Source organism: Neovison vison, chromosome X (genome assembly GCF_020171115.1).
Source record: "Neovison vison isolate M4711 chromosome X, ASM_NN_V1, whole genome shotgun sequence".
In the NCBI taxonomy this organism is placed as follows: domain Eukaryota; kingdom Metazoa; phylum Chordata; class Mammalia; order Carnivora; family Mustelidae; genus Neogale; species Neogale vison.
The window spans coordinates 72,814,503-72,836,415 of NC_058105.1; positions in this window are offsets into that span (position 1 = coordinate 72,814,503).

A 21,913-nucleotide genomic window follows, 5' to 3' on the forward strand; every position below is an offset into this window, starting at 1 on the left:
CTTATGACTCTTGATCCTGGGGGCGGGTGGGGAGGTGTGTGAGTTGGAGCCCCATATCAGGTGTAGAGATCCCTTAAAAAAGTGAAACCTTAGAAAGAAAAGAAACTCTGAGAGGAAGTGGGCAACCCCTCCCCAAATAACAAATCTCTATGCTGACTGTATACATTGACACAGTGACACAAAAAGGATTAGATTAGAAAAATATATGGCAGACAAGTGCTGTGACAGATATTGATACCCACTTACACAGAGTGAACAGGTTTTAACATTTGGCCATATTGGCTTCCAGTCCTTCTTTCTCTCTCCACTAAATAGAATCAGGCACAAGTGATGTTCCTCACCTGTCACATTTACTTTCCCTCCTCCACAGAGGTAAGCACTACCCAGGAAATGGTATGTTTACTTCTCGTCTGTGTTTTTAGACGTATGTGTGTCTATGTATATGTATATGTGTACATATATATGTATATGTGTGTATATATCCGTAGCCAATATAGAATGTTTATGTTTTCTAAGTGGGCATAATTGATAGAAAGTATGTATTGTTCTGGAACATGATTTTTTTTTCAATGAGTATTGTTTTTGAGATTTAACCATTTTGATACATATAGCTCTAGTTTATGTACTGCTGTATGATAGACATTCAGTTGTATGAATCATCACAATTTATCCATCCCCTTATTGGTGGGCGTGTAGGTTCTTCCCAGTGTTTTGTGGCAATCAATATACTTAAAAGATGTCTCTCTGTGCACGTGTGTGAGTTTCTCTAGGGGTAAGGATGCGGAATTGGAGTTCCTGGGTCTTTAGGCTTGGAGGGGAATTTTGGGGTCCTGCAGGCTTAAGAGTCTTTCTCCTAACCACGTATCGCCAAACTGCTTTCCCGAGCAATTGTACTAATGCATGCTCCTGCTGACAGTTTATGGGAGCTGTTCTTAGCTCCAACAGCCTGGATATGGTTAATGTTCAACCTCACGGCTGATCAGTGACATACAAATGAACAGAACAGTGAAACACACTGTGTCCATCAGAAAGCCATGGTTTTTCTTCATGATAATATCTCATTTGCGCTAGGAGAAAACCAGGAAACACAAGTGATAGCAGGCTTGTTGGAGAAGGATTTGGGGGTTAGCTACCTTTCAAGATGCAAAATGGTGCATGTCTCTGAGCCCGACTTAGATCCTTGGTGGTACAGAGCTGATACCATATAGCCGTTAAAAATTATATGTGCTGATACGGAAATATCTCCAAGGCACACTGTTAAGTAGGAAAAAATATTGTGGAGCAGTTATATATTGTCTTCATGTAAAATAAAACCTTGCAAAACCAAACTATAGATCATAATGTACCGAAGTGTCTGGAAGGCTGCATACCTAACGGATGGCAGTGGTTACCTCTGGGGAGGGACAGGGGGTTGAGGAGCGAGGAAGGGGGCTTTAGATTTTTTTCACCTGCCCTCATTAATTTGCTTGATTTTCTAACAGTGGCACTGATTTTCATAAATATTAACAAAATAAGTAAAATCAAAACAATTCCCAATTAAAAGAGAGAGAGAGAGATGATGCTGATTCTCTCAGTGCAAGTCCAGAGACATGGGTGGAAGCCCTGGCAGTCCTTTGTTTCTGAAGTGGTCAAAGCTGATACTGTTATTTTGTCCCTCACAGCCATTGTGTGACCCCCCTTGGCCTTCAGCCAGCACCTCACCTGTCACGGTGAGTCAGAAATCTGTGACCTTAGAGGGCTCTTGACAGGCAGGCCTGTGGTGGTTTGCCTCAGGTTACCTTGGCTGTGCCCTGACTGGCACCACACCAGGGGGTATGGGAGAGGCACCCTTGGGGCTGCTCTTATTTCCCTTAGAGACATAATTAGTAAATCCACGGAAGTTGGTTGGGGAGCGGGGTGCAGGGAACTCCTCTCAGGGCCTGCAGCCCCCTGCTGGTCTTGGAGAGGCCTGTTGCCACAGTGGCTCCTGCTGGAGGTGAGGCGCTCCTGAGGAGGGACAACCCTAAGGCCTGAGACCCTGGGCCCCAGGCTCCGAGTTGCCTGGGCTTGGGCCTGGGACCTCAGTTAAGCACATCAGACCCTTGTGCCTAATACCTTAGGTCTGGAGGGGGAGGAAGTCAGAGGCATCAGGGTCATGAAGCATTTCCTCTCATGCCACCTTGGTGGCAGCCACAGTGGGGGACTATGCTGCCAATACCAGAGACCCAACAGTCTGTGTAAGACGTGGCTATGTCATTGGACGCCAAGTTCCCCTTTTCCCACCAGTTTCTGATTCCCCGGCCTCTCCAACTCTTCCCCAAGCTCCCCCATAGCTTTCCAATAAAACTGTTTTGCTTAAATTCACCAGGGTTGGTTTCTGTTGTTTCTAACTGGGAATCCCAAGTGGCACACTTGCCAACCCCATAACCCAGTTTTGTGCCTGCTTTTCAGTCAGATGAAATACCCAGAATGGCAAGGGGTCAGGCGATTTCTGTTGATAACACAGTGGACCCATTATTGGCACCTGGAGCCATGGTTCTAGAACATGCAGGCCTCGGGCTACTACACACGAAACAGTCCTTTCTAAGAGTCGGTGATTTGGTGTATTCATGAAAGGTGCTGCCTACCACGCTAGACTCCTTAGTGTCTGGACTTGTTTCCTGGCTGTGGGATAAAGAGCCCCACATTGTGGCCACTGATTTGGAATATAAAACACTATATCTTACAAGACAGGACCTCACATTCCTGAGGTGGTCCCCCTAGCTAACACTATAGCTGAACTGTTATGGGGCCTTTCCTGGCTCGAAGGCACTACCTTCTCTCAGCCCCTCTGTTCTAGCTACATCCTTCTACATTGGTGCCTGGACCTCTGACCTGAAATGCCCTTTCCAGCCCTTTCTAGTTAGTTCTATCCATCCTTTAAAAAGCCCTGTTCATGTGCCAGGTCCCGAGAATGGTATTTTCTGACACACCCAACTCCTTCACTCTCTTGGTCCCATCTCTGTGAGGTCTTGTCAGGAGCTCTTATTTCAGAGTAATTTCCACAGCCCAGGCTTCTCAGTGCTTGCCTCAGAAGTATTCAGCAACGTTTGCTGGCTGGAGGAATGAGCTCCTCTCCCAAGGCAGGCATAAGGCAGGGGTGTGTTAAGATGAGGCAGGAGAAACCATGGGGTCCTGGCCCAACCAGGAGCTTCTGAACTGGCCTTAGCCCCACGCCTACCCTCAGCTCCTGCTGGCCCTGCCCCCGCCCTGTCCCGCCCCTCCCTCCACCTCCTCTTGCCACCCTCTGTCCCATTTTCTGCTTGTCCTGCTGAGTTCCCCAGTGTTTCAGAGATGTTCTTCAGGCCCAGGGCCTATGGCTGAAAAGTGGTGCTCCTCTTGAAGATGGAGAAATAGGAGGAAACAAGCAGCCTCAAGACACCTTTCTTGGGCCTGGGTTGAACCTCTGTCAAACACGGAGTGAAGAGGGTGTCTGTCCATCTGTCACTAGTCCCGGCCTCGGATAAGCTGTGTCCTGGAGCCAGCTTTCAGCCTGACTTGGCATTCCTGTCTGTGCAATGGGACCTTGCCACTAGGCTGTTGCTGCTGGCTTCTGCTGCCCCCAGCCTGCCTCCCACCCTACTCCCTTCCTCCAGTTAGAATACCAGCGAGGCTTCCTAACCCCTTATATGTGGATACAATTTCACCCCAGACCCCTTCATATCCAGGGATGTCACTGGATCTTCCGTCCCCCCTGGAAGGTGAATGATAAGGATACCAAGGTTCAGAAAAGTGATGAGCGTTCTGAAGAGACAGAGTCTGTTTGGCCAGGGAGGGCAGCAGCCGTCCCGGCCCCAGAGTAGTGAGGAGCGGGTAGGGGTGTCGGGTCCTCAGCGTCAAAGTCCAGGCCGGCCCCAGCTGGACTCCACTCGGGTGCTCAGGTCACAGGCTGAATAGGCCGCCAGCTTCCTGACAGCATACTGCAGGCCCAGGGGCCACTCAGATAAGAGGGTGCCTGGCATCTGGATGGGAAGAGGAGAAACAAGACACAGGATTGTAGAGGGGTTCTTCCACAAGAGCTGGGGACTGGGAGACAGCCATAGCTTATAGTGGGAAGAGTGTGGCTGAAGCAGGGCATTGGAGCCAGCCTGAAGGGAGGTAGGGACTGGGCGCCAAATGCATGAAGACAAATCTCCAGGGACCCAGGGGACCCGAGGCCAAGGCGCTGCTCGGCCCAGACCATACTTGCATTCAGGCAACCCCGTCCAGCCCAGGCTGCACTCAGAGTGGAGGATTCAGAGCTGACTGGGTTAGAGCTGACTGGGTTAGTTCAACTGTGGTGTGTTGGACGGGAACCTGCAAGAGATGAATAAGGCTTACTTAGTCCTTCCCTCAAAGAGCTCATAGTCTAGTGCGGGGAAACAGATGTGTAAAGAGAGGATGGCAACCCTCGGTGAAAAGTGCTACACGGAGGCAAACACGGGGTGACGTGGAAGCAAAGAGCGTGGCTGGCCGCGCCGGGAAGGGAGGCTTGTCAGAGGCATCCCAGGTGTGGCCACTCTGAAGGCTCGGGCAGGCATTAGCCAGGTGAAGACAGGTGAAGAAAGGGAAGGAGGGAGGGTAGCATGGGCCCCTTGAAACATTATCTGTCGGGGAGCATGTCAACTGGTGTGTTTGAAGGGCCCTTCAGTGAAATGTATTAGCATTTAAAATCCGCACACCCTCTGACCCAGCAATTCCACTAGTAGCATTTCTCCTACATGAGCAAAAGCGCGAGGTTGTTTGTACAAAGATATTTACTGTTGCATTGTTTGTAGTAGCGAGAGACTGGCAAGCATTTCCCTGTCCATCACTAGCGGCCCGCTTAAATAAATCACAGCACAGCCATCAGAGGTTTCACTAGACAGCCTTTATCCAGATGAGGCAGAGCCACAGCTCTTGCCATGTAAGAATAGTCAAAACCCAAGGAGTTATAAGAAGGAGGCAAAGAAGAGTGAGGACAGGGGTGCCCGGGTGGCTCAGTTGGTTAAGCGTCTGCCTTTGGCTCCGGTCATGATTCCCAGGTCCTGGGATCAAGTCCTGCATCAGGCTCCCTGCTCAGCCAAGAGCCTGCTTCTCCTTCTGCCCCTCCCCTAACTTGTGCTCTCCCCCTCTCTCAAGCAAATAAAATCTTAAAAAAAAAAAACAGTAAGGACAGTTACCATGCATGTTTCACAAGAGATACACGTACATCTGTGCTTACCTGTACAAAGAATATCTGGAAAGATAAACAAGAAACAGGAGTTGAGGTCAGGGGTGAGGAGGAGCCTTGATTTGTAGCGTGTGCCCTTTTGTCCCTTTGGAGTTTGTGTGAATTAGATGGGTTGTTTTTGTTTTTTTGGTTTTTGACCATGTGTATACGTGATCAATAGAGAGAGCTAGAGGGAGAGAAACACACAGAGTCAGAGACAGAGAAGGGAGGGAGAGACCTCTGCAGGAGGACAGAGACCTCACACAAAGGGAACAAAGTGAACAAACTCACAGGGTATGAAATAGTATGGTGTGCGCATACACCCTGGGAATGGGCAATGTTGGCCCAAGCAGGCCCTACAGGGAGCAGAGGAAGCACAGTTCAGCTTTGCCTCATGAAGACATGGAGTGGGAGCTGGGGGGTGGCCCAGCATCCAGAGTGGGTCCACCATCATCTCAGATCTCCAGGTTTTGTACGTGCATAACATGCTCAGGAAATCTATCATCACCTTGGCTGACCGTGGTTCTCTGTGATGGGATGATAGGTAATTTTAAAGTTCTTTATGTTTGGACGGCATTTCTCAAATTTTCTTCAATAAGCAGGTGACCTTGGAGAAAAAGTGAAAACAAAATCGAAATGTCACTGGAACCCTGATTCAAGGCTCTCAAGGCGGGCTCTTCCTGAAGGAAGCCAGGCAAGGCCCTCCATAGTCAGCAGCAGAAGGGGCTGACAGAAAGACCAGGGCGTTAGGAGTCAGACCTTAATCTGAAACGGTTTTCATGCTAATTAACTGTGAGTGGTGAACAAGGCACATACCCTCTCCACCTCGGTTTGCTTATTTATAGAATGGGACAAAAGAACGCCTACCTCAAGGGGTGCTTAGAACGAACAAACGAAATAACAAGATGGACAAAACCCACTCTAAAAACCCAAGGTGATCGTTGTTGTTGGTTGTTACCATTTCTACTGGCTCTTTTTTCCCAGGCTGTAACAGCAGGAGCCCAGAACCCCGCAGAGAAACCACTACTCTCTGGGTGGAAAGAATCCCCCCCCCCACCACACACACACACACACACACACACACACACACTCATTCTCTCTTCAGCAATTCAGCAAGGCTGACTCCGGATGGCTGGGCCCCGGTCTGCCGAAAAATACTTAGCAGAAGCCCAACATTCCCTTTGGAAGTGGAGTGCGGCAAGATAGGGGAGGAGGAGGAAGCAAAATGTTTGCTATTTTTTTCTGTGCAATTGACTCTGCCGGCCGAGGCCCTTTGCTCACGGCTGTCTGTGTGCACAGATGGTGGTGGAGCCCCTCCTGGTGAAGGGCTTGGCTTCCTGTTGAGCATGCCCACCCCATTCAGGCCGGCTGAGGAATGTGGGCCGTCCTGGCTGGATGGGCTCAGTGTCTGCCCTGGCCCCTCCCTGAGGCCCGGCCTGACCCCTCCTCAGGCCTAGATGAAGGAGCTTCTGTGTCTTGGGGCCCTGCCTGATTAGATACGGCTGAAACATTGACTCCTCCCTCGTAGGCTAGGCACCAGGGAAAGAAAAGCACAAGGCTTGCCCAGAGTCCTCTCAGCTCCGAAAGTGGCTGGCCTCAGAGCTCATCTGGGTCTGTGGGAGTAGAAAGTTGATGCCAGTCTCTTTGTTCTAAGTGGATGAGTCCTGGAGTGCTGGCTAGGTTCAGGTCAGCGAGGGGTGGGGGATTTCCATGGGCCATGGGATTTCCATGGGAAAGCCTAGATCATGTATATACACAAACACACAGATCTGGTGGACTACCAATCGTGGTCCAATTCAGTTCTGCAGAGGTAGACCTTGTCTGTTGGTCACAGGTGGGTCACCTGAGGTAGCGGGTGGTGAGCCCCATGGGGACCAGAGCGGAGTATAAGGGGTTCTTTGCCCTTTCCGTTTTGTTTGTTTGTTTGTTTTTCCCCTCTTCTCTGCATCCGAAGAGCTGCTTGACTACTTCTTAGCTCTGGGCCTTGAGTGAGTCACATCACCTCTCTGAACGTCAGTCTCTTCATCTTTAACATGGGCATGATAACCTCATGGAGCCACCTCGAGGAGGACATGAAGGCATAGCGCAGTGGCATGATGCAGGAACCGCTTTAGAAGTGGCATTTCCTTCCTGTATATATTAAGCACTTCCTTTTGTGGAGTGCTGGGCAATCCAGAAGTGACCAAGATGGTCTCCACCCCCATGCAGTCTCAGGGGTTCCAGTCCCTTTGGCCTTTAGCCCCACTTAACCCCGTGCCCTGCTTCTGATCAGGGGATTCTGGCCTGTTCCCGAGACTCCGGCACTGCTCAGGTCAGATGTCTGAGGCCCAAACTGCTTCTTGCTGACCCAGGCCCTGCAGCCTCAGCCTAGCCACTAGAGCCTGTAGCCTAAAGACGGCCCTTCCTGGGCAGCCTGTCAGTCTGCTACCAAACACTTCCAGAAGTATATCCTGTGATTTTCACAATAGCTCTCCAACAAAGGTGCTCTAATCACTAGTCTCCAAGAGACCTGCTTTCAAGTCCCAGGGCTATCTTCTACAAGCATTGCAACCTTGGGCAAGTGCCTCCACCTCTCTGTGCCTCAGTGTTCTCATCTTCAAAATGGCAGTTAAATAAGAGTAGCTCCCTTTTGAAGAGGGCAGTTAAGTATTAAAACGCTGCCTGAGGCATATTAAGCTCTCAGTTCTTGTTAACTGCTATCCTTAGGAAACCAAGGCTCAGAAGAGGAAATGACCTGCTCAAGGTTACACAGCTGAGAAAGTGGCAGAGCTAGAGCTCTTACCCTAGCCTTCCTGATAGTAACGACTCTGCAACACAGTGCTTCATACCCTATTTCTAGATTCTGGGCCTGGACTTCCTATTTAATTTGCATTTCCATTTAACTTACTCCTCACAGGCTACTGCCAGCTAATCAGGCCTGTGTTGGATTTCCCATGCTGCCTTCTTGACAGGGCCATCGCAAGGGCCTGCTGCTATCAGCTCGCAATCCGATCCATTGCCCCTGCCCCCAGGCAGGCCTCCCTCCTCCCTCTTGGTTCCTATAATTTGGTTGATCATAGGGCTCTGCCCCACTCCCTACTTGAAAGAATAAAACTCACAATGCTAATAGAGAATAACATGCTGGCACCTTAAAATATCGACGTATTCAATCCTTGGAGGTAGGTGCTATGCTCACCCCCCTCTTCCATGTGAGACATTGAGGCACAGAGAGATTAAACGGTCTGCCCAAGGCCACACAGCTCTAAGTGGCAAAGTCAATTCAAATCTGAGCAGGCTAGCTACGGCGTCGATGTTCTTAACCATTACCCCCCAGAAGGAACAGTTTTAGAAGCTGGCTGGCCAGTCAGCCAGCCCTTTCCAACCTCCATGAGTCCAGCCACGGGTGACACAAAACTTCACAGGAGCATAGGCCAAGCCGGATCTGTTCACAGCTGAATCCTCAATGTCTAGCCGGTTCCCTGGCACAAGGTAGGTGCTTAGAACAGCGTTGCTGAATAAGTGAATGAATCAATGAATCAATGAATGAAACTAAAATAGGGTGGGGCCATGAGGTGGGGGAAGAGAGACAGATTGGAGAGATGAAAGGGAAAACTGAGCGGATTAGGACACTGATCCAATTCGGGGTGTGAGGAAGTCTTGGATGACTCCCAAGGTTTTGGCTTTTGGGTGACTCAATGGTGAGGTCATTTACTGAGATAGGAGGGACAGAATGCAGGGGTGGAGACAGCAGCACTGATAAACTTGGTTTAGGATATGGAGTTTGGGGGAGCCTTTGAGACATAGGGGGGTATGTCCAGGAGGATTGGAGCTTCCAAGAGGAATTTGGGTCTCCTGCCCAGCCCCCTCCCATGGCTCTGCCCCCTCCAATCACACTTGAAACCGCTGGCCCATTGGCCTTACCTCTTCCTACTGTGAAGGAAAGGAAGGAATCTTTGATGGTGGGAATGGGGGCGGTGCTTTTCTAAACCAAACAAACGCATACACAGTGCCTGCTTGTTGAGGATCAGCTTGCCTGGCTCTTGGCACATGTAGGCTGGCTTCCAGGGCGGACCCCCCTCCCACCACCCGCCGGCCCCTGCCGCCTGCTCCCTGCCAAGGTGAGCTCTGACAGGGCGACTTGTCATCTTTTCAACACCTCATTTTTCCCTCCTTACTCACTGCCCGGGGAGAGGTCCTTCCTGTTTGCACACCTCAGGGGCTAGGCCAGGAGGAGGAACAAAAACAGCCTTCATGGTGCAGGGGGGAGGGGAGGGCAGGAGAGGACTGGGGGGACAGGACGAGAGGGAAGAGCAAGTGGAGGAAGCGCAGAAGGTTGGGGACCCACCTTCTGTCTCCCGGCTCATCACGCTCACGCGCGCGCGCGCACACACACTGCACAGTGCACTCACTGCGTCCTGGAACTGGGAAGTCTGATTCCCAGGTCAGCCCAAAGGGGTCAGGATTCCAGCTGGGTTTAGAAACTAGCTATCCTGTCTTCTCTGCCTCCTGTCCCCGCCCGCTCAGCTTTGAGCTGCCCAGCCCAGAAACCGCTGCTCTGCTGTTTCAGCAGCCGGCCAAAGCCCAAGGCCTCCTTTTACCAGCCCCCCCAACCCTTTCTCTCTGGGTGTGCAGCTCCGCAGTTCTGCACCCCCTGGCCCCAAGCCCAAGGCTCCGAGAGCCGCAACCCCCCCGAACCCCGCCCCCATTCCCCCTCTGGCAGGACCCCTCCCGGGAGCCCCGCCCCCGTCAGCGGCGGACCCGCAGGTAATCCCCTCCCCCTTCCTGCCCCCGCAGCTCCAGCCCCTTCCAATTAGCGCAGTCTCGGATCCCCTCTGCTGGGAACTGGGCCCCCCCCACTCCGGCTCCCTCCCCCACTCGGGTCCCACGTGGGGAGTCCCGCTCCCAGGTCTGGCCGCCCCATTCACAGCGCCCTCCGCCATTGTCCGCGGCCTGTCACTCACGCATGGCATTAGCATTTCTAAAGCCCCCTTCTCCTAGTCGCTGCTTTGGCTTCAGCCTGGGCCGGGGAACTTAGCCCTATAGAACAAGGAACAATTACAACTAACCTTCAAGAGCACTTTAGAGTATATAATTCACGTCGCTATATAGCCATTTAATTTACTTCTCACAACAGCCCTTAGCAGTGGGACACGGACGTCCCGAGAAGCTCAGTGAGTTGTCCAAGGTCACAAAGTAATTTCTAAAGCCAAGATTTCAGCTCAGGTTTGTCTGCTGCCAAAGGCCACATTCTTTCACTACACCACCTTGCCTCTTTGTCAGGCTGAGCTTGCTTCTGCTTGGCTGGGCTTTCTTAAAAGGTGGGCATGGTGGCTTGATATTCCTGCCGAGGGAATGCCGGATTCAGCCTGCTGGGGAGGTCCTGGGCGGTTTCTGTGCTGCCACTAACCCAGGGATTCACTGGGCAGGCGGTGACCGCCACAGGCCGCCACCTGGAGAACAAAGCCTGGCCCAAAAGGAAGCAGGGGGAAGTTATGGCCACTTCCATATGAGCCAGATGCCAGGCTCATATCCCAGCCCTGCCCCTTGGCAGTGGGTTGGCCTTAGATAAGTGACTTCATTTCCTTGGCACCTATCTCGGAGGGTTATAGTGGAGTGGGAAGTGGGCTCATATGCATTGAGAGACATAGGGCAGTACCTGGATAGAAGTACATGAGTCAGGGGCGCCTGGATGGCTCAGTGGGTTAAAGCCTCTGCCTTTGGCTCATGTCATGATCTCAGGGTCCTGGGATGGAGCCCTGCATCGGGCTCTCTGCTCAGCGGGGAGCCTGCTTCCTCCTCTCTCTCTGTTTGCCTCTCTGCCTACTTGTGATCTCTGTCTGTCAAATAAATAAATAAAATCTTAAAAAAAAAAAAAAAGAAATACATGAGTCAGTTAGCATTACTACGCGCTCGGTCCACGATGCTCCTGGGGTCAGGAGCAGCATGGCGTGAGCAAAGAATGGCTCTATTACCAGACAGTCTAGGATTCCATTTCTGACTCTGCCCTTCACTGGCTGTGTAACTTTGGATAAATGACTTACACTCTCTGGTCTTCCGCTTCCTCGGCAGTAAAACAGAGATAGTGATAGTTCTCACTTTCCAGGGTTGTTACGAAGATTAGCATTTGCCCACGTGTTTTCTCAAAAGGTGGAATAACAGACACTATATGCTTTAACAGTCATTGCAAATGATTCTGTTCAAGATCGTATTCAACATCTGTAAATCCTTTGCCTCTTCTTGCCTCGCCTCTGACTCAGGGGTACCCCTCACCCCACCTGGGCTCCAGTTGCTCTCCAGATCTCTCTGCTTCTAGACCATAGTAGATGCAGCATTTTCTGAGCTTGCCCTTCTGACACTAAACATGCAGACGATGGTCAGAGGACACAGGAATCTCCATGTTTGTACCCTTGTTTTCCTCGGGGGTGGGGGTGGAATAATCCCTCACAGGGTCCCAATATGAAATTCACTCCCACCTATTAGGTCCAGCATGGGACCCTTATCCTCCCTGAGACAAACACTCTGGGCCACAGGAGGGCAGAGCAGGCTCTGTTTGGTTGTACCTGACCAGGAGAGGGGGCCAAAAATCTCAGAGGAGGGAATCGTTTTGGCTTTAGCATCTATAGCCGGAGCTTAGACCCAGTCTCAAAACAATGCCTTCAGGGGTAATATCCAACCAAAATGGCCCCCTCTTCTGTGTTCTGGTACCCACTGACAAGGTTCGATACCTACAGGTGCCTGTGTTGTTCTGTCCCACCTTCATAAACAACGCCTTGAATCACCAAAGAAAAATCACTTCATGAACTGGAAATAGAATCTCTATTTCAATTCTACAGATATTCGACCCTGGTGATAAGAAGGTCACTTTACTCCAATGGTGATTTTAAGCAGTCAGTATTTTCTTCAAAAGAATCATGAATTGGGACATCTAGGAGGCTCAGTCTGTTAAGCATCTGCCTTCAGCTCAGGTCATGATCTCAGGGTCCTGGGATGGAGTCTTTCACTGGGCTCTCTGCTCAGCGGGAGCCTGCTTCTCCTTATGCCTGCTTCTCCCCCTGCCTGTGCTCTCTCTGTCTGACAAATAAACAAAATCTTAAAAAAAAAAAAGAAAAAAAAAAAGAATCCTTTGACTAGGCCAACATTGTTCCAGTTGGGTTATACCTAGTCAAAATCACTTGGAAACTCCTTTGTTTCCTCAAATCTCTAGATCCCTACTAATAACATTTCTCTAATGGCTATAGGTTTTCCGTTTAGGCCAGTGACTCAGCTGGGCCAGGAGTTGGGGTGCGTGGAGGGGTAAATTACAGAATTCCCAAAGGTATGTGTGGTCGATAAAAGCATATTCAATATAACTATTTTTCCCCCCGGGTTGTCTAATGTCCAGAAAGCCAAGCTTATATCAAAATCATTTTGGTTGGTACGGGATACATAGAACATGGAAGGTGGTGTGCACAAATGAAGACTGAGAAGCTTTGAGCCAGCTGGGTTCTCTAAGAAGGTAAAGACCGACTGCCTGGCGTACCACTGGGCTGGCTCACTTCCGCTCAAACCACTCCTGTTACTGGAGAGATGACCTGACCCTCTTTGCATAGATCGAGGAGCATGTGGCAGTCTTAGGCCAAATCCCAGCTTCTAGTGGCCATGAGGAATGAGGGGCCAAGCTCCATGAAACCGGGTAACCGGGGAAGTTTCCAGAAGAGGCAGTAGAGACCACAGATTTATGTTCTGGAGACCACGAGGCTCTGCTGGTTTTCATCATGCTTGAGTGTTTTATCCTTTCCTGGACTTTCTCTCTACTGAGAACTGGGTACTGTGGGGATGTAGGGGAGATGGGAGGGATGTGGAGTAGGTAGGTAGGAGTAGAATGTTCAAGGTGGAAGAGTCTTCAGGCCAACCTTCTCGTTCTACTATCCAGAGAGAGCAAGGGGTTTACTCAAGCTCACTAGGGATCTGGTATCAGCACCAAGGGCAGAACTCAGGAGTTGTTTTACTTATCCTCTGTACCCAGGGCTTCTCTGAATCCAGACTCTGCTTCTAGATCTGTGCTGTTTAGTACTGCAGCCTCTCGCTGCCTGTGCCATCTGGGTGCTTCACGTGTGCCTAGGTGGAATTAAGATATGTATGAGATATGAGTGTAGGGGGTGCTTGGGTGGCTCAATCGGTTAAGTGTCTGCCTTTGGTTCAGGTCATGATCCCAGGATTCTGGGATCGAGTCCCGCATCAGGCTCCTTGCTTCAGGAGGAAGCCTGCTTCCCCCTCTCACTCTGCCTGCCATTCCCCCTGCTTGTGCTCTCTCTCTCTCTGTCAGTTAAATAAATAAATAAAATCTTGAAAAAAAAAAGACATGCTGGGATTACAAAGTACAGATGCTGAAATGATATTACTTGGGATATTTTGAGTGAAAGGAAAGGTATTAGGAAAAATTAATTCCACTTTTGAAAAATACATTTTAAACTTAGCTACTACAAAGTTCCCTGTGTGGCTGGCATGATATTTCTATGGAACAGTACAGTGCTAAATCTCCAGTGGACGTGACCAGGCTCTCCGTTCTGACTAGAGGCTGGGACAGGGCCGGGCAGGAAATGGAGAAAGGTCCCAGCAGACGCCAAGAAGCCAAGGCCTAGCTTGACAGCAGGAGGACTGGTGAGCCCAGGCTCAGCGGCTGGACAGGAGTCAGGCAGACAGGTCTTATCTGGTAACGAGACTCGGATGGAAGGTCGTGGAGGCAGAGCCACAGGACATCGGGCTGGGTGGGAGGCCTGACCTCAGTCCCGGGAAGCCCGGGCAGTAGCCTTTGAAAGCAGTGATTACATGTCGGAGAGCCCAGTCTCTAAACTGGGCTGCATTCCAGTTCTGCCACTCGCTAGCTATGTGACCTTGGACAAGTTACTTAACCTCTATTGCTCAGGTTCCTCATCTGTAAAATGAGAGTAACGGTAAGATTTCCTATGTCACAAGGTACATATCAAGCTCTTGGAACGGTGCCTGACACAGAGTCACTACTCAAAACGTATTAGTTAGCATTATTCTCCTTACCTGTCAGGGAAGCAGGCTGGGATCATAACCCTCTTCTGGCATCCTTCTGCAGTCCTAGAATGGGCCCAGATTTGTGGGACTAGCTCTGTCAGATCTGGGGTACCAAGCCAAGGTACAAGCTGATGAAGTGAAACCACTTCCAGAAGATGCTGACTGTCCTCGAGCCAGGCGTCCAGGTGAAGTTTCAGCCAAGGTTGGGGAATCAGGGGCCTGGAGGGGGGGTGGCTCCATGGCCACAGATGTGGTCACAAGAGGCTGCAGGCCCCGGAAATGGGGCAGCTCAGCCCCACTCAGGCTCCTGCTGCCCTTTCTGGGACCATCTGTAGATAGGAGAGGCTTTGTCCCAGCCCTGCCATACACAGGGATTCCACGCCTCAGCACTGTAAGGAAAAAATCACATGGAGACATATAAATCCCTCTGTCTATAGCTTAAATAACAAAACTCAGTTCTCACTGCAAAGCAAGAAGCAGCATTTAACTGCTCCAAATGCTGCCGTTTCTGTTTGTGCTTGTCTCTAGGCTTAGAGAGCTTGTATAGGCAGACACAACACTCCATTGATATTCTCAGTCATGTCCAGCAGTTGAGCTCTTCTTCCCCCTTGATAATGAGGTTGCAGCCCGGGTCTGGCCCAGGATTCTAGTTGAATCCCAGAAAGTATGTCCTGCTCCCCTCCCTCCCTCCTCCTCCACATGACGTCTGAGGCCCCGCACTGAGGAAAGCACAAGTGTCACTAGTAGACTTGGAACAAAAGGGTTTGAGGAAATACTTTTTAATATCTGACCTAATCCAGCGAGGTGTGAGACACTGGAATAGGAGACCAAGCGAGGCTGAGATGATCTACTCTGAGGAAGGGAGTGATTTCTGGTTTCCCCATGGCTGATATTCCCCTCAACTTCAGAAGTGGGAGAGAAGACTTGCCCATCTGTTTGGAATTTACTGTAAGAAAAAAGAGAGATGGGGAGGGAGGGAGGGAGGGAGGGGAAAAAAAAGGGAAAGAAAAATGAGGAAGATGTGTGTGTGTGAGAATGAGTGAGTGAGGGAGAGAAAGGAAGAGGATTCCTTCTCTTTGGCCACCAGCTCCCCAAACCTATCCCTTAGCAGCCCTGGCATGAACACCAATAGTCAGGAATTTTCTAAGTCTCCTGGGGCAAGGGCTTCAAGGGGAAAATGTGCCATTGGTGATTGCCAGGCTGGTTGTCTGAATGGTAGAGTGAGGCTTGGCTCATCCCCTAGACCAAAATAGCAGAGCAACAATCACCAGATGCTTCTAGAAAGAGGGTATGCACATACACTGTGTGTGTACTTGTGCAAGCACGTGTTTGTCATGGGGGACATCTTCAGCTGAGCCCCATCGGGAGCCTACAGGGCGCCCAGAGACAGCTTCAGCCTGGCCTCTGGTAGGCATGGGTGGAGATGACGGCTAGGGCAGGTTCGACAAGGTGACAGGCAGATCAGAGAGGAGGGATGAGTTGAGCTGAGACCACAACAGGGCTGGGCATGAGACTCATAGTGCCCTCGAAAAGGCTTAGCCAGTGGCAGGCTGGAAGCTCTGTTGTCGGCAACAAGGTAACCTAAGGCCGGGTGATTGCCACATGACCACACTGTCCACAACCAATTGTGGGTGTTTGAGGCTGGCCCCGGGGAAGGGGGAGCACTAGCAGAAACCTCCTTAGAGGGGCCCATGGTTGCCAAACAAATCCAGAGACTTCCAGACTTCAAAGATTTCCCATCAGAGAGTATGCCCAGACCCTAGGTTCGGGCTGGCATGAGACAGACTGAGAAGGGTAAGGGATCTGCTTTTTTAAAAAATGAGAACTGACAAAGGGGAACAATGTGAAGCCAAGGGAGCACTGGCTGGGGAGCAGGGAGGCCTCCATTTGAGATGACTGAATCCAGAGTCAGATCCACTGTGAGACCCTGGGCAATGACTTCCCCTCTCTGGGCCTCAGAGTATGTCTGAGTGAGGGGGCGGGCTCCATGATCTCTAATGCCAGGCCCGATGAAACCAGGGCTCACTGAATCAAGATATCTAGATTCTCCTCATGACAGCAGACATCTTTGAATCCTTCCCATGTGAGACTCAGTTGGACCTCCCAGAGCAATCATCCTTCCAAGCACACCCCCTCCCCACAACGACCGGACTCTTCACAAAAGTTATCTTTAAGGCAAGGGGTGAACTATGCCCCCACCTCTGCCATCTCACCTGCACTTCTGGAAGTCCTTCCTGTGTCTCCCTTTTATCCCTTCTTTATGTTAGGGCTCGCCTGAAAGTAGTGTCTCTAGGGTCCCATTTTTAATTTCTTTTGTTTCCCCCAACCAAGCAGAGGAAGAATCTGACTGCACATCTGTTTGGAATTTGGGGGTGGGGGGAGGGAAATGAGGCAGCTCGGCGGCTTCTCCTGTACTCCCTGAGTTCCAGGCTGGGGAGAACCGGGATGAGAGCCGGGGTGGGGGTCTCCCTGTGCTGCCCCCCACTCCCACTGCCTCCCACCCTCCATGGTCCTTGTCAGCTGCCTTCTCAGCCTGTCTCATCTCTGAGACAAACAAACAATCAGGAGGCAGACCTGAAACCTTTTGCTGAGGCGGCAAACAGCATGGCCGGGCTCCGGCCTTAATGGGCCCCAGTCCCGGCCTGTCTGCTCCCTCCCGGCCTGCCTGCCTCCAATGTGTTTCTGATTTGTACTGAGCTAGCGGCTCTGCCACGCTGAATGTGGCGGCTGCCTCGGCCCCGCCTCTCAGGGATCCAGGGGTGGGAAGGTTGGGAGAAGCCAGAAGCTTGGTGTAGAGGCCGTGGCAGGAATTCTGAGATATATACGCAGACATGGCCTGGGGAAGGGGGTGGAAGTAGGGATGGATTTCATCTAGCTATAAACAAACATGCTTCTCATTTAGGGACCTACGGGTGCCAGTCACCGGATCCTCCTTACCCATTTTCCAGCGGGCAGGCAGAGCAAGAGCAGGGATGGTGATGCTAGGGAAGTAGATTGGGCACTTTCCGAGGAGTGCCAGTCTCTAGGGTGGGTGGGATTCTCTGAGGATGCGAAAGGCAGAGGTGGGCATGAAGAGAAGTTCGGAGAACTATTGCCTCCAGAAAAGATGTAAGGGTATGGAGACAGGAAGTTCTGTTTGCAAAATAGCAGCAATCTTTTCGACTCCCCTTGCCCAGTCCTAGAATGGGAGAATGTGGGCTGTCACGTGGCCATTTACTGTACAGCCTACTTGTCCCAGGGAGCAAGTGATCATCAAGAAGGCAGTCTCTGGGGCTGGGTGGCCTGGCCCTGGGACACTAAGGGAGGGCATCATGTCATCCTTGCTCCTTTACCTTGCACGCTTACCCCCCCCCCACACACACGTATGTGTTTCCTTGCACAGCTGGGTTGAGCAACCTGGCACATTTTCCTTTGCCCTTTTGGCTTGGTCCTCCGTTTAGTGATACTGCCTGATGCTGAGGAGACAAAGAGGGTGGCCACTTTTGGGGGCCACAGTGGTTCTGAATGTGCTGATAAAATTGGTTTCCTTAACTGTGGGTTGCGGGGGGGAGGGGGGTTGGGAGAAGGGGGGTAGGCTTATGGACATTGGGGAGGGTATGTGCTTTTGGGTAAATTGGAAGGGGAGATGAACCATGAGAGACTATGGACTCTGAAAAACAATCTGAGGGGTTTGAAGTGGCGGGGGGGGTGGGAGGTTGGGGTACCAGGTGGTGGGTATTATAGAGGGCACAGCTTGCATGGAGCACTGGGTGTGGTGAAAAAATAATGAATACTGTTTTTCTGAAAATAAATAAATTGGAAAAAAAAAGAAAAAAAAATTGGTTTCCTTTATCGTTTGCCCCCCCTCCATCTTTTGTGAGTCCTTGAGGCCTGGCTTGTTCTCTACTGGATTGCTTTCTACCTGGAACTGGGGCTGAGACCGGAGTCAGGGTCAGACTTGAGTGGAAGCAACTGGCTTCACTCTGTAGACGTTACTAGGGTGGATAGAGACATCCCTTTGGCCCTGAATTTGACAGTCATCCGAGTCTTACCACTGCTCTCTCAGCCTGGACCCAGCCTATAGATGGGGTTTGGTGGCAAGCTGGGCCCAGAAGGTAGCGGGGTTCAAGGCCAGCTGGACAAAAAAAGGTGAGGGGCCGTGGACAGCCTCGGGTTGTGTTCACAGAGGAAAGCCCTGTGAGCTGATGAGGCCTGTCTGGGCCGCTGAGACATGAACGGGTTCTGTCCTCGAAACCTCCTTTCCAGAACCCCCATTCATGGGAGTGTCGGAGGGAGGGGGAACAGAGCATCCTCAGGAAAGCAGCCCCTGGGACCCTGTGGCTTTGTGGCTATTTATTCCTCCTCCTGCTTTTTCTTAAGCCCTAAACGTTTCTCACAGTGTCTAGCCAGTTCCAGTTATATAAGCAGCATTGTGTGTTAACGAGAAAAATATCCATTGGTGGTGTGTGGAATCCAATGGCCTTTGTCCCCCAAGCCACCCAGTACTTCCCTTCTAGCTGAGGCCAGGCCCCGCTGTGAGCTGGGGGATGGAGACTGTCTTCATAATCACTGTTTCTGTCACACGATGGGACATGGATGCCAGGACCCTGTGTGTGTATGTGTGTGCGTGTGCGTGCATACCTGTGCGTGTGGTGTGGTGTGTGAGGAACACACACCTTGCCCCATAGACTTTTGGGGGTGAGGGCCACCGGCCTTGACCTCAGCAGTGTTCCGGTGGACAGAAGGGTTCTGGCAGACACCTCCTTCTAGTATGTACTGTCCTAACAGGCAGGGGACCCTTCTTCTGCTTCCCAAGAGAAATTCACCTCTCCTCTTTCTGTATTCTTGTTCCCCTCCCTTCCTGGTTTCCCTATGGCTCTCCCGGGCCCCAGAGGCCACTGAGCCACTGGCTGAGGGTGCTGTGGTAGAGGCAACAGAAACAGACAGCAGCTAAGGTAAACGGCAGGCTCCCCAGGCCAGTGGAGAAAATCTTGAGGCTGAGCTGAGCCACCAGCGGGCTGCAGGATCAGGGAAAACTCATTCCTGGTCTGAATCTCAGTTTCTCCTTTTAAAGCATGTGGGAGGGGGAGAGATTAGATTAGATGGCTATGAGGGGCACCAAAGCCCAGGAGGATAATGAGCCAGGGCCCCACCTACCAAGCCCCACTGTGCCTGGCAACCTAGTATCCCTAGCGGTGCCAAAGTGCTCCGATCCTTTTCTCAAGGCAGCAGTCCCTTTAATCCTTCCTCAGGCCAGTAGCCACATCAAGCCCGCCCTGGCTGCGAGGGTGCCTCAGGCCCAAACTTCTAAAGGGAGACAGAACCCACTCATTCATTCATTCACTCATCCATTCATCCGTCCCTTTTTTCCATTTAGCCATCCTGCATGGACCCCCAGGGTGTCAGGCACTGTCCAACCCCACCCAGCCTGAGACACTAATTACCTTTGTACCTCTGCTGTCAGAGGCCTCTGTCTGGCCTCCCCTCAGCTCAGCAACTTCTCACCCCAGCTCTAGGGAGCTATACCCCCAACTCCCGCCCCTCCCCCACCCTGGCCCAGGCTTGTGTCCGGTGGCCCCTGAGCTCACACTTTCTGGATGGCTGCCTGGCAGCTTTTTTTCTAGGACAGGTCCCACCTCAGCCAGAACCAGCCTCCAGGACTCCACTCCTAGGCTTAACTTTTACAGGCTATTTAGCCCTGTCTCCATTTCTCTCCTGTTCTCTCTCCAAACGCTCCAAGACTCCTCCTCCCCTCGCTTTGCTTTATCTAAGGTGTGGAGAGGCTCCAGGCCTCCTGGCGGAGCCTTCTGGATCCAGCCTGCAGTCAGAGAAACACCACATAATGCACACCCCAGCCCCTTGGCCCTGAGCCTCCAGCTGCTCCCCCCTGCCCCCCGCCCAGGAGCACCCTCAAACCCAGCTTTTCTCAACCTCGCTGTGTACTGGCCTTTCCACAAAGCAAGACCCTTGGGGAGGGGCACCAGCAAGGAGGGGCCTGTGACTTGGTGCCAGGTGGGTTTTGCTCTAGGGCAAGGCTGGTGGAGAAGATGGGGTGGGGGTGGTGGGTAGGTGCTGGGGAGTGGGGCTGGAGGAGTCTGTCAGGGGACTGCCAGCTGGGGTATGTGTCAGAGTGAATGGGCCAGTGCTCGTCTCCATGTGTGACCCTCCCAGCAGCCGTCAGCCTGCATTAGCACACACATGGGCGAGCCTGCACGCGGGCACGGTAGGCAGCAGGGTGCGAGGGAGGGTGGGAAAAACAACAACAGCAAAATACTGGCTGCAGGGCCAGAAGAGGCCCTTATCCCCCGTCTAAGCCTCAGTTTCTCCATGTGTCACGTGAGAGGGCTGAATTGGAGGTCTTGAAGGGCTATTATAACTCTATCATGCTCTGGTTCTTTTATGTTCTGTGCACTGGGGCAGGCTCAGAAACTTCCTTTCTGGAGAAAGACATGACACGCAGAGTCACCTCTAAAATATCTATGATACGTCCTGTCCTTCACTCTTGTGTCCGTCTTAGACCCCCCCCCTTCTCATCTTTGTCTTCCTAGAGCCAGTGTAAGGGCAGAGGCGGAGGGGAGAAGGGTTGGGTTAGGTTGTGTTAGGCCTCCTAGTTCAGGAGGGCCGGGGGGCGGGGCAGGGGAGGTATCCAGGGATGCCATTCCTGCACAGACTCAGAGAGGAGGCTGCTGGAGGGAGCACGAGGAGCCCACACCTGTCGTGTCACCGCCACCCCTCCTCCAGGATGGCCTTGAGGGCCTTGGCAGTCTAGCATGGGCTGGGCATCTCTGGAGGCCAGAAAACCCTGTATTTACCCAGAGCATGGGTGTTATGTTATCTATAAAAATAGCAAAAATTGGGGGCACCTGGGTGGCTTGGTCGGTTAAGTGTCTGCCCTCAGCTCAGGTCATGATCCCCAGGTCCTGGGATCGAGCCCCACATTGGGCTTCCTGCTTAGCAGGGAGTCTGCCACTCTCTCTCCCTCTGCCCCTCCCCATTCTTTTCTTTCCCTCTTGCTTGGTCTCTCTCTCAAATAAGTAAATACAATCTTTAAAAAAAGTTGCAAAAATTTCTGAAGGTATTTTGAGTCACACTTTCTCTAGGAGTTTAAGCATGCATTTATTATTACTGTTTTATTGGGAATGGCTTATGGGGGCTGGCGGGGAAAATTATAGGAGGCTAAAATCTCCCATGCCAGCCTTGAGTGCCACCACAACAGAACTGGATTTTAATCCTGACCTTACGATTAGCTTCGGTGCATGACACTGGCCAAGTGACTCCCCTTTTCCTGTGCCTCAGTTTGCCTGTTCGTATGATGCTGGAGGGGCTGTCGGGGGTGGGGGTATGTTTTTCACTGTCCCCAAAGGGCCAACCTAGCCAGCTTTCATGTGCAACAAATCCACCACTTCTCCCAGGACCTGGGGCTGTGGAGGAGCTGCAAAAGGGAGGTCAGTTCTATTCATATTCCAGTGAAAACAAGAGGCCGGCAGGGAAGCATACTTTCTGAGTCTTCATTTGAGGTCAGAGAGGTGAAGGAACTTGCACAAGGTCACAGAGCAAGTGGGTGGCGAAGCCAGTCCAGACCAGTTCTTCTGGGTCCCAGGCCAGTGCTCCTCCATCGTTCCCCACCCTTACATAACTAAGTTACCATGGGGTGGGGGGGTTCTAGGAAAATGGGTGGGAGTGAAGAGAGCTCTTGAGATCCACAGCTGGGTCTGAGAAGGTTAAATTCCCAGCTGGAAGCAT